Here is a 14769-nt window from a genome sequence, read left to right as displayed (position 1 = left end):
ATTATTTTAGAAATGTATATTAAGTAAAAAATACTGAAATGCATTGAGAAGTCTATCCAAGATTTTTTAGAATTTTCCAATATCTTGTTAATTTCATAAAATGTAGTTTTAAAAACAAATTTTAGGAGATAAAACAAAACATTCTTTTAAAGTAGTATTCACAAATCTTTTCTTTTGGTGGAGGAAGGAGTCAAGGAAAGCTGGACATTTTTTAAAAAAAAATTAGTGCAAGAAAAACTTTTGAGTAAAAAAAATGAATATATATATATATATATATATATATATATATATATATATTAACTGTGAGTGTTCACTTTAAAATATTTTCCAGTAAGAAAGATGCAGGATTTTTTCCTGCTTTAGGTTAACTGTGTTGTAAAAGTCTCGTGAGTTGCCATTATTAACTTAGTTTTTCTTTTATGTTAGATTCAGAAACACAGTGACATCTGTCAGGTTCTTTGAAAGGATTTTAGCTGCTGAGGAAGTGTGTTTATGCTTTCAGTCCAAAAGAAATGATTCCCTGGAAAGCACTGGAAAAAATGAGGATATTTCAGAATCATTTTCAGATTATTTTTCATATTCCTTTTTGATGCTATAAGTTATTTTATCTGTTATAGGTGTTAAGCACTTTTTTATGAAGTAAAAAATTTAGACTATATTTGGAAAAAAATACCCAGCTATATCTGATTTTTAAAAGCTGTTTTATCAAAAGCATAAATTAAAAGTGGTGACAAGTTAGTTGAGCTGTCTCACATTATGTGAGAAAATAGCATATGCTGGAGGACTTTATGAATCATGCTGGTGAGAAATCACCAAGATTTACCAGAAGCAACTTTATCATAAACAAACTTCATTAAAATCAACAGATTCCAATTCATAAAGGTTATAAATGTTTCTAGTATTCATACTGTTCAAAAGATTCCAATCACAGCTCCAATTGCAGCTGATTTGTCACTTTTTAGGGATGGTCGAATATATGCCCATATTTTATTAATTCATACCGAGAGACTGCAGGGCCCCAGACCCAACGTTAAGAATTCTAACCCCCGCGCCCTCTAGAAAGTCCCCATGCATAAGCATTCCCCAGCCGCACAAAGCACTCCCCACAAGCACTCCCCAGCCGCACGTAGCACTCCCCCACTGCATGTAACACTCCAAACGCTATACAATGCCACCGCCAGATGTTCCATATAGATAATCCTGGGAAAGACAAGCCTGAGGAAATAGGGTAAAAACGGGAACAATAAGGACGGGATGTAATTTATGGGTTTCTTTTCTGAGAACGGTAAAGTGGAAAAAAAACAAGTTTACCCCCCAGGTGACCCCAGGACTGAATTCCGAGGAACCTATAGAATGGCTGTTGCTATGCTAAGCTGAAAACTGACCCCCGCTCCCTATAAAAACTCTGTACCCCGGAGCCCAGGTGTGCCAGTCACCGAAGCTCCCGCCGAGGTTTTGCTGTGCACCCAGGGGCACCTGTGTGAGAATAAATCCTCCAGCGGTTTGCATCCAGTGTCTTGCGTGGTCCATTCCAGGTTGGGGAATCTGGGGGTCTTTCAATACAAGCCACAAGTCCATATACAACTTAATAAAATATTTTCAGTGAATCACTTTCTTCCTTTTAAGTATTTACCTCTTTTACCTAATGATATGAGTGAACTTATTTAGAAGATAGAATCCAGAAAATACCACAGGTTTTACAATGCAAAATATTGATCATTGGTGGTACACATAGGTAGAATGGAAAAATATGTTAGAAGACCTGATGGGGGGCTAAACTATTTTGACTCAAATCAATCTATATATATATATATTTAAGTGTGCCTAACTTAGTTTTCTTTACAAAAGAATTAATATTTATTGTTAAGTACATATACACCAAGAGAAAATATTACATATAGGGAATACTTGCTTAGGGAGTTTAAAGCAGGTCTTTTTTAAAAAAATTGTGTAGTTTTTTACTATTTTAGATCATAGTTCATTGCCTCACTTAGCATGAAATAAAAACATCTTATTTAACATGTTCTCATCAGTATTTCTTTATATTACATAAACCTCCTACATGCAAAATTGATATTAAGATTAACATAAAATTTAAAATTATGAAAACTAAGTTAGATTACTTACTCAAGTAGTGTATTTGCTCTCACAACTGATTGGCTGCCAAATATAGGTTAAATCAATTTCTTTGCCTAAACTCTTTGCATTGTAATGGAATAAATTCTGACTGCTTGAAAAATTGTGATCTACTAGAAATGTACCTGTAAAATCATTTTTAAACATTAAATATTTTGAATATAGGATTCATCACAGTTGATATAAATAATTTTGTATGTACATTGTATGGCATCAGTGTTGATTTTTAATGTTTATCATTATCTTCTGTAACTTGTCTAAAACACATTATGAGATTTTCATTGAAGTATTGGGTACTTTCTCCAAGACTGAAATATAAATATGAGGTGTGCTTGGAAGTTGCAAAAATATGTTGCATTAATTGAGCAAATGAAGAAAAATATAAAGACTCTTTATGGTCTTTTTCTAAACCTAGTGCAGGTGATGCTTAGCTGTAGCTCTTTATTGATGCTATAGATAGGGTGGTTCTGCTATGCTAGTGAAAGTTAAAATACAAAACATTTCACTTACTGCACACCATGAAGAGAAAGGCTATTTTTTTCTTTGTGCATTTAAAGACCAGTTTGTTTTCTCTTTTTAAAAACATGAGTGATACTTGAAATGTTTCAACAATTTTAAGGAAAATAGATTCTCTATTACAATAGTACAATTTGTGATACAGAAGAAATAGAGTATATTAAGACAAAAGACTTGGGATAATTATTATGTAGATATAATCTTTCAACTTCAGATTTGAACACTTGCAGGATGGTATATCATAAATTTCTTAAGGGATTGTCTAACTAGAAATCAAGTCCTTGGTGACATGTGTTTATGTTACAATCTTTTCAACAGTGGGTAGCCTGAGGAAGAATTTCCTTATCATTGTAAACTGCATTAGCAAAGACTCTGTTCTTGACAGCTGCAAACCATACAAACTACCCTGTCATTTTGCCTAAAGTAATAAAGCTTAAAGGCCAATCATATCTAAGTTGTTTTCTGGTATTTCGATATTCACTGTTTTAAACAGCAAATGATTCCTTCAGGCCAATTTTATGGGGTTAATGCATTGTTAGATTCTAAAGACTCACTGAAATAAACAAGATTAGCACTAGCAATCTTTTTATCTTTTCTTCACAAGCACCAAATTTTAACAATAATAGTATGACTATCTGTTAGGTAAGAATTAGCCAGTGCAGTATCACAGTGAATTTTAGCAAGAAAGATGATTGATGTGAGATGTTTTTGTTAGAATTTTGTTTCTTAAGCTAAAAGACAAACAGTGTTAGTGAACTAGCTTTGGACTCCTTTAGTCTCTGCACTTGTACTCAGTGAGCTTCCTGTATTCAATTATTTTGTTTAATAAGTTAAACTATATTTTATAATAAATGCCAATAGCACAATATTTTATAGCAATTGCTTTCAATTATTTCATCAATAAAGCGAAGTCCCTAGATTTCCTATGAAAAATTATGCAAACTTTATAAATTTTTCTTGTTTGTAGGTGATTCAAAAGATAGACATCATAAAAATGTGCTTTCTAATTTTGACATTTTATTCCAATAAGATTGTCTTTTTTCTAATTCATTGAATATATCAAGATTTAAGAAATCTTATTTAGTAGAATAAACTTTTTAAATTGATAATCTCAAATTAGAAAGAATATTTAGTTCCTCTCAGAGTCACTACAAACTTTTACTTGTGAGTCTGCTTAATCTGTTTGTACTATATATACACACTCTCATAAAATTGTGTCAAGAAATAATATAGCTAACACCTATGAACTATTTTTGGTCAGTCTGTAACATTTTTAGCATGTTCTTTGGGAATATGCCTTGTGTGTACTTGCAGAAGGGTTAACTTATCATTTATTAATGGAAAAAATCATTGAGATACAAGTGATCTTTTAGATCATTTGGAGAATTTACACTCCCTTTAATTAATGCAGGAGTTACTTTGTGATACCTCTCAAAGATGGGAATACATTTCCTGCTTGAATATGGTCAGTGACAAAGAGCTCACTGCCTCACTAAGGCAGCAATTTTCATTCAAGGACAGCTCTTATTTTGTTGAGCAAAATCAGTTCCTCCTATCTTTAAATCTCCTGATCCCAACATAGCTATATAGAATTTTTTTCTCTATTACATTGGAGCTTGAAAATCTCATGTGCCATGGTTTCCAGATCCTATACTCTCCCAGTTATCCTCACCTATTAATCTTTATGTGTAATATGCATTTAAATGGGATCCACTGTATGGTCCCACTAGGAAAAGGCATCTCTCTCTTTAAAACAGATTTCTGCTTGTCTAAAATATCCTGAGATTATGCTAATTTTTAACTATGGAATTTATACTTGTCCCTCATGAATTTAGAGTTTGCACACTTTTGTTTTGGAGGTTTATGATTGGATTGCTTGCTCCTTGTTGTCAGTGTTTATTCTTTCAGCTGCTTAGGCATGTGCAAGTACAAGTTAAAATTTTGTCTTCAGCCCTATTGCATATATTCTTTAAACCTTCATTTTATTTATTTATTTATTTATTTATTTATTTATTTATTTATTTATATGTGGTACTGAGGATCAAACCCAGTGCCACATACATGAAAGGGAAGTGATCTACCACTGAACAACAACCCCAGCCTGCATATATCTTAAAGACCTCTTGACACCATTTAATGTAACTGAAAAACACTATCAAACAACAACAACAAAACACTATTAAATCTTAAGGATAGCTAGTGTTTTTGTTGCTTTTAGATATTTCAAATAATTTTGTTTGGCAATAATTTATGTAGGTTCATTATTTTTGTGGTTATATGTGTCTTGCTTTTACATAAGCTTCCACTTTCCCAAACACCACATCATTCTCCCAGAGCGAATAAAGGCATAATTGTAAATTTTCACACCATCATGGGAAATCCAGAGTTACTGAGAATTCCAAACATTCAACTTGACATTTAGCATATATAGGTGAGACCTCTGTGGAGCCAAATTTGGGGGAGAGGGATGAATAAGAAAGACTGTGAGAAATAGGTGATATAAACCTGATACTCTTGGGGAATCCATACATAAAGAGGTTCATGGATAATCCAATTTCACTAGTACTCAGTTCATTTTCAATTACCCTGAAAGTTGAAAATATCATAAGTCAAAATGCATTTAGTACACCTAATCTACTCAACAGTCCAGCCTACCAATACAGTACAATGCAGAATTTGGTTATTTATCCTTAAGATGGTGTGGTTGACTGGGATCTGCATCTTTGCTGTAGCTGCCCGGCATCCTAAAAGATTATCATACCACATATGATTAATTATAGAAAAGGAAAAATTCAGAATCAGAATTGTTATACTCAATGTATATCACTTTTACACTTTTACACTAATGTAAAGTTTAAAAACAAGTCAAACTATCATTATGTCCGTGCCCATCTCCCTCCCTCTCTCTCTCTCTCTCTCTCTCTATATATATATATATATATATAGAGAGAGAGAGAGAGAGAGAGAGAGAGAGAGACATGATTTTTTTTTTGAGCACCAGGGAATGAAATCAGGGGCACTTGATCACTGACCCACATCCCCAGTCCTATCTTTTATTTTATTTAGAGACAGAATTGCTTAGCATTTTACTATTGCAGAGGCTGGTTTGAACTCAAGATCTTTCTGCCTCAGCCTCTGGAACCACAGGAATTAGAAGTGTGTGCCACTGCACTTAGCTTATATTAAGTTCAAAATGTTTAGCAGTTACTCACTATTATATGTCAGGCATAACTCTTGTGAGTATTAGGAATATAGATTTGCATCCATTCAGAAAGACACTTCTTCATCTCCTGTACTACCTTTATTTATAAAGAATTAAATTATTTATTTTGCTGTTGTTAAAATTCAGAACCAAGACAAATCGTTTAAATAAAATTTTGTTTACTGTAATTTTAGTATTGATGATGGATGCAAGGGCAATGAAAACATTATAGAAGCAAATCATGTCTGGAATAAATGAGGAGAAATAAGTAGGAGATAGGTACCGAATTTCAAAGTGCCTATCGTACAGCATAGAAAATGAAGTTTATGCCTAAACTTAATGGTATTCTTTTGTTTTGTTTTGTTTTTTAAAAAATAGTGTTTTATTAACTACCACACTGTTATAATACACTTGAAACATACAATAAGGTAGCCTTTAAATCTGAGGTGGTTTTAAAGATAACAAATGAACAGAATTCCAAATTTCTGAAGTAGGTGAACTGCTGCAGTTATAGGTATACATTTAGGAAAATTGTATAGCTCTTACAAGACCATCAATGTCACTTTATTTTGTACATTTTTAATTGAAAATATAAACAATAATTAAAAAATAAAAAGAAAATACAGCATAATAAAAAACATACGTTTCTCAATTAAATGTATTGGATACATATAAATTTTAAGGGAAGAAGCAAAAAAAGAAAAATGGTTGATATTTAAGTGCAGACTGACTACCTACACAAAAAAAACAAACAAAAAAACTTGAAAAATATCATAAAACATCTAGTTTTCTATGACTAATATCCATATGGTTGGAGTATTGTCACTATGGAAGTGATTTTGTTATGTTTGCATATGTTATACTTTATTGGTAATTTACATGATGGCTTTTAAGGCCCTGGCAGACACGGTTTTTGGAAACAAGATTGGATAAAAATCACCGCTAAGACGCAATACACCTTATTTATTTTTCTTTCTTTCTTTTTTTTTTTTTTTTTTTTTTTTGGTCCTCCAATATTCAAGAAAAGGGCTAATTCACTATAACATTTTCTTAGCACCCAAATGCTTCAACCTATACATTTTAAACTTTTTTTAAACATTGGTTATATTTCCCAACTTCGTTATTGAAAGAATATTAACAAGACATTATTTTGGCAAATTAAATCTTAAACATGGCTTTTCAACAGGATTTAAAAGGTGACTATCCCTAGAGTTTCATGTTAAAATGTAGTTTTCAAAATCTTACAAGAGTAATGCTTAAAATATTGTACATAGTTAACCTAATTAAAATAATTAGCTTCAAAATGACAAATTGATAAGCTAAGTAAAGCCTACACTATGTAGCATTTGCTTGGAAACTTGATTTGTCAGTTATGCATAATAAAAATTCCAGTCATCAAGAAAATTACAAAAATTTTTATCATAACATGATTTCTTTCACCCACCAACTTTTTTTTTAATCTTACAATAGATAAATACCAACATGTTCTCATTTTTACACTAAACCACACAGGATTGATGCATTTGGTTAGACTACCATTCGCATTGTTAACTTCAATTTTCTCTTTATATAACTTGGTAAAATTTCATTTTTTCTAGATTCCAAAAGTACCTACAAAACCCATGCAATTTTAGCATTTTAATATACTATGGAATATCATACAAAGTAAGGCATTTCAGTGTCATGTATAACCAAGTTACTGTCAATCCAAAAATGTTTGCACATCAATAAAAAGATATCTAAGAACTTAGGAACAATATTCTTCTCACTACTGTATAAAAATAACCACAATGAATAAGTATTTGTGTAATATTTACTCCATTGTCTTATTTTCAGAAACTATCACAAGCTGTAAAGGTATTTCAGTGTTGGTAAGAATATCCTGATTGCTGGTGGCAGAAGTATTAACAGTTCCTATCCCTGAAACAGAACCTTGTTTAATATTTGCAAGGATAAGTGTTGTTCCTCCTGCAGTTATCAGAATATCATCTTGCCCAGCTTCCACAGAGGCTATCACTGTACTGCTAGAGTGGATAACTTTTTTGTTTTGATGTGTTTTAATATGTTTGGCAAGGTGGTCACTTCTCATAAAACGTTTTGAACATTCTGGACAAACAAATTTCTTCTCACCTGTATGTGTCCTTCTGTGCCTCTGTAATTCATCACTTCGAGTAAATCTTTTGCCACAGAACATCTAGTTACAAATAAAAGGGCGCTCTCCAGAATGCCAACACAGATGCACTCTCAGATGTGAGGTCTTCCCATAGACTTTACCACACCCTGGTATATGACAAATGTGTTGCTTCTTTTTCCTAAGATTGGTACCTCTCCCACCGCCTTCTTTACAGTTGGGACAGGTGCAAGCTACCCTCCGTAGTCTTTTTCCTTCTTGATGTTGTTGGTCCCCTTCTTCATCTACCACCTGTACTCTTAAGTGTGTTAGATCATTGGTATTTAATGTAGAATCACCACTGAGCTGCCACTCTTCAGGATCAGGTTCTTCTTCCTTGATCCTAATATCTGCAGGACTGTCAGCATTCTCTCCTGGATGTAGCTGTATACCAGTAGAATCTATAGAGTTTACTGTAACTGTCTGCAGATTTGGCAACTGACCAGTGCTTAGACTAACTGGAGTTGAAGTCAAGGCTCCACCTGCTGCAACTTGACCAAGTGTGAGTGTCTGGACAGGCGTCAAGGTTATTTGTTGGGCAGCAGTATTCTGTATTTGCAAATTCTGCAAGTTCTGGACCCCTTGTACTTGAAATGTTTGCCAAGTTATCTGTCCAGAAGGGGTCACTGTCTGTGCCTGAATTAAAAAGGTTCCAGGATTCAGCTGCAACTGAAGATTTTGCAAAGCCTGTTTTGACAATATATTTTGACCACTGGCTTGCACACCATGGATTGTCTGTGGTGTAATACCTTGCACAATTTGGGATTGACTGGTTGGCTGCTGCGAATCTTGAAGCTGTAGATGTTGTACAACAGGCTGTGCTGTAGAAACCTGAATATTCTGAGCCTGTGTCTCCTTGGAAACAGGTGACTAGATATAATTTCCCTGAAGATCTGAAGAATGAACTTGCCCACTAGAATTAGTCAAGCTATTTGTATTTTGTTGTAATATACCTGTACTATCTATCGTAACAGGCAACTGTGATGAAGAGGATGTTGGCACAAATAAATCTGTATCAGTATTAGTTTCATTAATATCAGGAGAAACCCGCTCACCAGTCCTTTCTGAATTGTCTGAACCATCCATAGCTTGTCCTGTGTTTATCAAATGTCCATCGGCATTAATGCCTGCAGTCATTGTCTCAGAACTGCCCGAGAGTCCCAAAGAATCTAGATCGACACTATTGATTGGTACAAAGGTAATATTTCCTGGCAGACCAAGAGGCACATTAGCAACTACTTGGGTTTGGCCAGGAAAAGATGAACCACCAATTGCAACTCCCTGAACGTGGACTTGACCAGTCTGTGGTATGAGACTCTGGATATTAGCAGGAGGTGTTCCAGAGGCAAGTAAGGTTTGATTAGAGCCAGGAATGATCTGAATTTGACTGCTTTCTTGATTTATACCCCCATTATCTGAAGAGCCTGTGAAACCAATCTGAACCTGCTGACCATCTGTTGAGTGAATCTGTGGTATTACTTGATATTGAACATTGGGCACTGTACCATTTGATGAATCTGATCCTGGTGCAACTGAAAATATTTGTTGATTCTGCAAATTTTGAAGGGGAAGGACATACTGCCCACTAGAAGTAGCAGCACTTGGAATCTGTACTAGATTACCAGCTTCATCTTTTATAGTTGTAGGTGTGGCTGGCAAAACCTCCCATGGGTTTGGTGCTCCTCCTAACTGGGCAGAAGCCAAATCACCTGTCGCTCCGGCGGCGGCGTCTGGGGCCCCGGCTGCTGCGGCCGCCTCCTCCTCGTCGCCCGGCGATGGCGGCCTTATTTTCCTGCAGGTAGCGGCCAACAGAGCAAGCGGTGACGGCTGAGGGTCCTGGGCCGCCGCTGCAGCCCCAGCCACTGCGCCCTTTCCGTGCTGCTGCTGCTGCATATACTTGCCCTGGCTGCCACCGCCGCTGCCGCCGCTGGCTGTCCACGTCCAAGGCAGCTATTTCCTCTTGTTTCACGGGCTTTTCTGGAGCTGCAGGCACACCGCGGGGGGGGGGGGGTGGGGGGGGGGTGGGGGTGGGGGGTGGGGGTGGGGGTGGGGCGGGGGGAGGAATGCGGGGGGGAGGGGAGGGAAGGGGGCCCGCGGGCCATGGGGAAATTACTCCCTCCTAGCCCTACCGAGGCCCCTTCCCCTCCCCCACCCCAATGGTATTCTTTTGAACAAGTAGAATGCCATCCTTCATGTTGGGCAGGGAAAAATTTATTCTTTAGATGTTTTTATATCATATAAGGGTACACATATTGCTTTCCAAAAAGCAATAATTTGGTCCCAGAATACAGCATGAAATCTTAGTTTAAAATAAAATGATTTTGTTTCCACTTACACTGAAATTTTTTTACTGGAGTAACTTGCTATGATGAAGTTTCCTATTATTTTTATCCATTTTTTCACATTTATCATATGGTATGACAAGAAAATACCCAATTTGTTTTGAGAGTGCTTCTTAAACTATTTATTGAGAAGTTAAAAAAAAATCCTTCAATAAGGGAAATATAAACAAAACCAGTTTAAAACATTAATTTATCTTGTATAACAGATATTCTCAATTTCATATGAGACATATTTATTCCCAATGTAAAAATGTGCTGGTTTAGCTTAGTTAAACATAATACTCTTTATTGAGTGCAACTGTAAAAGTGCTAAGCAACTTGCATGATGTTATCCCAAAACTTTTTAAAGTAAGTCTTCTCCCTGTTTACATATAAGTACAATCCCTTTACTCTAAGGATGTCTCTTCTATTTGAATGGTACTTCCCCAACACTTTTATTTTTTTTTGGGGGGGGAGTATCAGGGATTGAAGCCAGAGGCACTTAAACCTTGAGCCACATCCTCAGACCTTTCTATTTTTTACTTTGAGACAGTGTCTTGCTGAGTTGCTTAGGGACTCCCTAAGTGGCTGAGGCTGGCTTTGAACTTATGATAATCTTGCCTCAGCTCTTGAGCTGCTGGGAATAAAGGCATGCACAACTCTTTCCAGGAATTACATTTATTTTTGCATAATCACATCAATGCAGAAATGAGTAAAAAGTAAGATGCTAGGCATTAAAACTTTGGTATTTCTTTGCTTTCTTCAGATGTAGGTTGCTTTGTGATAATTTGTATGATCCAAATCTTTTTTAAGTTAATAAGTAGTAGTGCCACATTTTTAATAAAATCATAGAATTCTTAATAAAATTTGATGTAAAAAATAGAAGTATTCAAAATTACTCCATTGACATCAGAACTTTCAAAAGTACAAAAGTGAGTGCAAAATATAAGTTGGTCAGTGTTAATTGTATTGAACAACTGAAGGACTCAGCTGAGTGTTGTGGTACATATGTTATCCTAGTTACTCAGGAGGCTGTAACATGAGGATCACAAGTTTAAGGCCTACCTCAGCAACTTAGTGAGTCCCTGTGTCAAAATAAAAATGGATGGTGGTGATAGGAATGTAGCTCAATGACAGAATGCCCCTCAGTTCACTCTCCATTACTGAAAAAAGGAAAAATTGAAGGAATCTATGTTTCTATCTTAAAACATTTTCAGTTTGTTTAAAAAGGTTCAAAATCAGAAAAAATATTTAGGCTGCTATGTACATTACAATAGCCAAGTTATGGAACCAGCACAGGTGCCCATCAACCTAAGAATGGATAAAAATATGTGGTATATATGAACAGTAGAATTCTACTCAGCCATAAAGAATAATGAAATTATGGCATTTGTTGGCAAATTAATGGAACTGGAGAACATCATGCTAAGCAAAATAAGCCAGACTCAGAAAGTCAAGTGTTGAATATTTTCTTTTATGAAAAAGCTAGAGATAGGGAAAAAAAATTCAAAAAGAAAAATAGAATGGAAACCAATAGATGAAGTTGCTTGAGAGGGAGGGAGAAGGAGAATGTATGAGGGCATACTAGTAAACAAAATCTACCAAATTATGCTTGATTTATGTAAATGTACCACAGAGAATTCTGCATGTATATATAAAGTTAATACATTATATGTGCATTATATATACTATATATATATTTATATATATACATGTGTGTATATATATACATATATATTGCATTTAAATAATAATTATAGAAGGGACATCAATAGGGGAAAGCAAGCAAATCAGGGGTACTTTGGAATGAGATTGATCAAATTATGAAAGTATGAATGTGGCATAATGAATCCCACTATTATGCATAAGTATAATGCACCAATAAATAATTTAAAAGAAACAAAGGCCACTATAAAATAATAGTTGACAACCTGAGTGTTCCCTCACATCTCTGGAAATGGCACAGATTGTTGCAAACACTTTAAAAATCTTCATATATGTCAGTTTAAAAATAGATTTATTTTAATTTGAAAAGGAAAGAAATTCAATAATCTTAAAAATATTTACCTAATTCTATAACAGTGGCAAACAATTATATGGTTGTTGGCCCTTCAATATTTGGCCTTTGGCAGATGAGTGGGGACAATGTTAAAATTTGGGTTGTTACTCAGTTAATGTTGAATGAAATAGGAACTGTAAAATAACAAGTGATGAGCAAGTATGCTACTGTTTCTGAGCTTTTAAACCTGATTCACCAGGAAGTGACTCTAGCCTGAAAAGTGGCATTTCTCAACTTGGAGTTGAATGTAGGGAAGTTCTTAACTCAAATCGATTTGTCTACCTCTCTAGACACTGTTTCTTATCATGGGAATTGCAAGGGCTTGATTACGATTGCAAAAAGTTCAAATACTGTATTTTTGAGTACCAAAAGTTTAAGAACCATAAGTGAGGAGAATAATGGATGAAGTGGCAAGCTGAGTCTAGGGTATGTGGATAGTTGTGCTAAACTTATGCTTATACTATCCCTCTGACTCCTTCCTTCTCACATTTAAATCTCTCACTGCAGGTGTTTCAAAAATTTTAAATGATTCTTATTCATGATTTTCAAGGTTCCTTGTATCATCTTCTATTTTAATTTTTCATTTTTCTGGTTTCAAAAATATAGAGTGTTTCACCAATCAATTAGATGAGACCTTGAAATCTTAAAAAGAGCATAATTATCTTGTTAAGAGCTCTTTGAATCCAAGAGCTCAAAGGCACTTTAGAAATCACTCTTTTGATTGTACTTTGAAATGCCTAATCACTTTTCCTCCACCTAGGTACATTTTTATTTGATGATTCAACCCAATCTTAGTTTATATTTCATTTTTCAAAAAATACCATTTCATCACCTGTATTACAAGTTAATGTTAAAGATCAGTTTACTGTAAGATTCAAATATGTCTCTCTTTATAGATATGATCACATCAGAACTTTCTTGGGTTCTATTGTGAAACATGTTCCAAATTAATAGTTTGATGTAGCTAAAGATAAAAATATTGAAAATGGAAATTTTAAAATTCTATGGATGGAATAGTTTGCTAATAGATGATACAGTAGATAATTCCTTAGCATCACCAGGATGAATCAATTTTTCATTTATTATGAACATTTTTTCTTCAAGGGATGTATGCCTAATCATTTCTGAATGATTCACAGCTGAACAGAAATATGGGGAACTGGAACCAAAATTTTGGTCTTCAGTAGATCAGAGACCTGTCTCCTTAACATATTTTTCATAGATATTTTGCTGAAGTATATAAATAGATGCAATTAAATGCTGCCATGTTTTGAATTATCATAAATTTTGTCTCTTTCATATAAGTATAGTTGCAGTTTATTTTGGGGGAGGGAGGTTAAATCAGCCTTTATTAGAATGTTGTATCAGTTGTGTTTGGAGAAGGTGGTCCTACAGAATAAGGATTTTAAATTAAAGTCCCTAAATGCATCAGTAGGAAAATGGGCTGGAGAAGAACTAGGAATAGCGGTGCCCAGTCTTCTTGTAGGCACACAGATGTGCATGTACGTGGGATTCCCTCACATGGGCACAGGGGTGGCTCAGTGTGTGGTAGACACAGAATGGCTTATACCTTTCCTCACAGAACCAATTTTTAAGGAAAAGGGCAAGAAATAAAAATAAAATAAAACTAAAAGCAGACCTACCTGATCCTTTTAAAAAACATTCTGTAGATTATAAAGGGGAATAGTGAGAGAAAAAAAGTCTGAAAGAAGATCCTGACAGCAACCCCCAGCTTTAAGGAAAGGCTCTAACTAAACCCAAGTGGAAATCCTTAAGTCTGGGAGAAAGCAGCTCACCACACATCTGGACACACTTGTGCTCACTCACTGACAGGTGCACATGCCAGGGTGGCTTGAGATTGTGTCCATCAAAAATATAGGAAAAGAAAAGGAAAAAAATTAATAAAATAAACCACAACAACAATAACAAGAAAAACCCCACAGCAGCCCTCCCTCCCAACTTCCTGCTCAGGTTCCTGGATGCAGCTGCCAGTTGATTCTCTCCTCCCTGATTTGAGGACAGAGCACCACTTCGGGAATCCCTGGGTCTCTGACTGGGTCTGGCTGCATTTGTTCTTCTGCTACGTGTGGGAAGTCTGGGGGTCTCGAGCAGCAATGGAGGCTTTCAGCTGAAACAAGAGCCATGTTGGCTGTCTCTATATCCATTAGTCATCTGGGTTGGGCCAGCCATCTCTGCTGGGGGACTGCGGCACCATCAGTGAACCATATTCCAGGGTATGGGCCTGGTGGGACTACACTATGCACGTCAGGGACCCCTGGACCTTCGCGGTTTACTTTAAATTCCTATCGTCATGAGGTGATTAGGAAAGCGTGCGCGTGCGCGCGCGCGCACACACACACACACA

General features: G+C 35.4%; 1 pseudogene; it reads right to left on the bottom strand.

Moving 5' to 3' along the window:
• Positions 1 to 6417: 6417 nt before the first annotated feature.
• LOC144369913 (transcription factor Sp3 pseudogene) lies at positions 6418 to 9940 on the bottom strand (annotated as a pseudogene).
• Between the last annotated feature and the right edge of the window lie 4829 nt (positions 9941 to 14769).

Source organism: Ictidomys tridecemlineatus, chromosome 13, assembly GCF_052094955.1.
Source record: "Ictidomys tridecemlineatus isolate mIctTri1 chromosome 13, mIctTri1.hap1, whole genome shotgun sequence".
Lineage (NCBI taxonomy): Eukaryota > Metazoa > Chordata > Mammalia > Rodentia > Sciuridae > Ictidomys > Ictidomys tridecemlineatus.
Note: the sequence above shows the minus strand (reverse complement) of the source record. Positions and strands in the feature narration are given on the sequence as shown.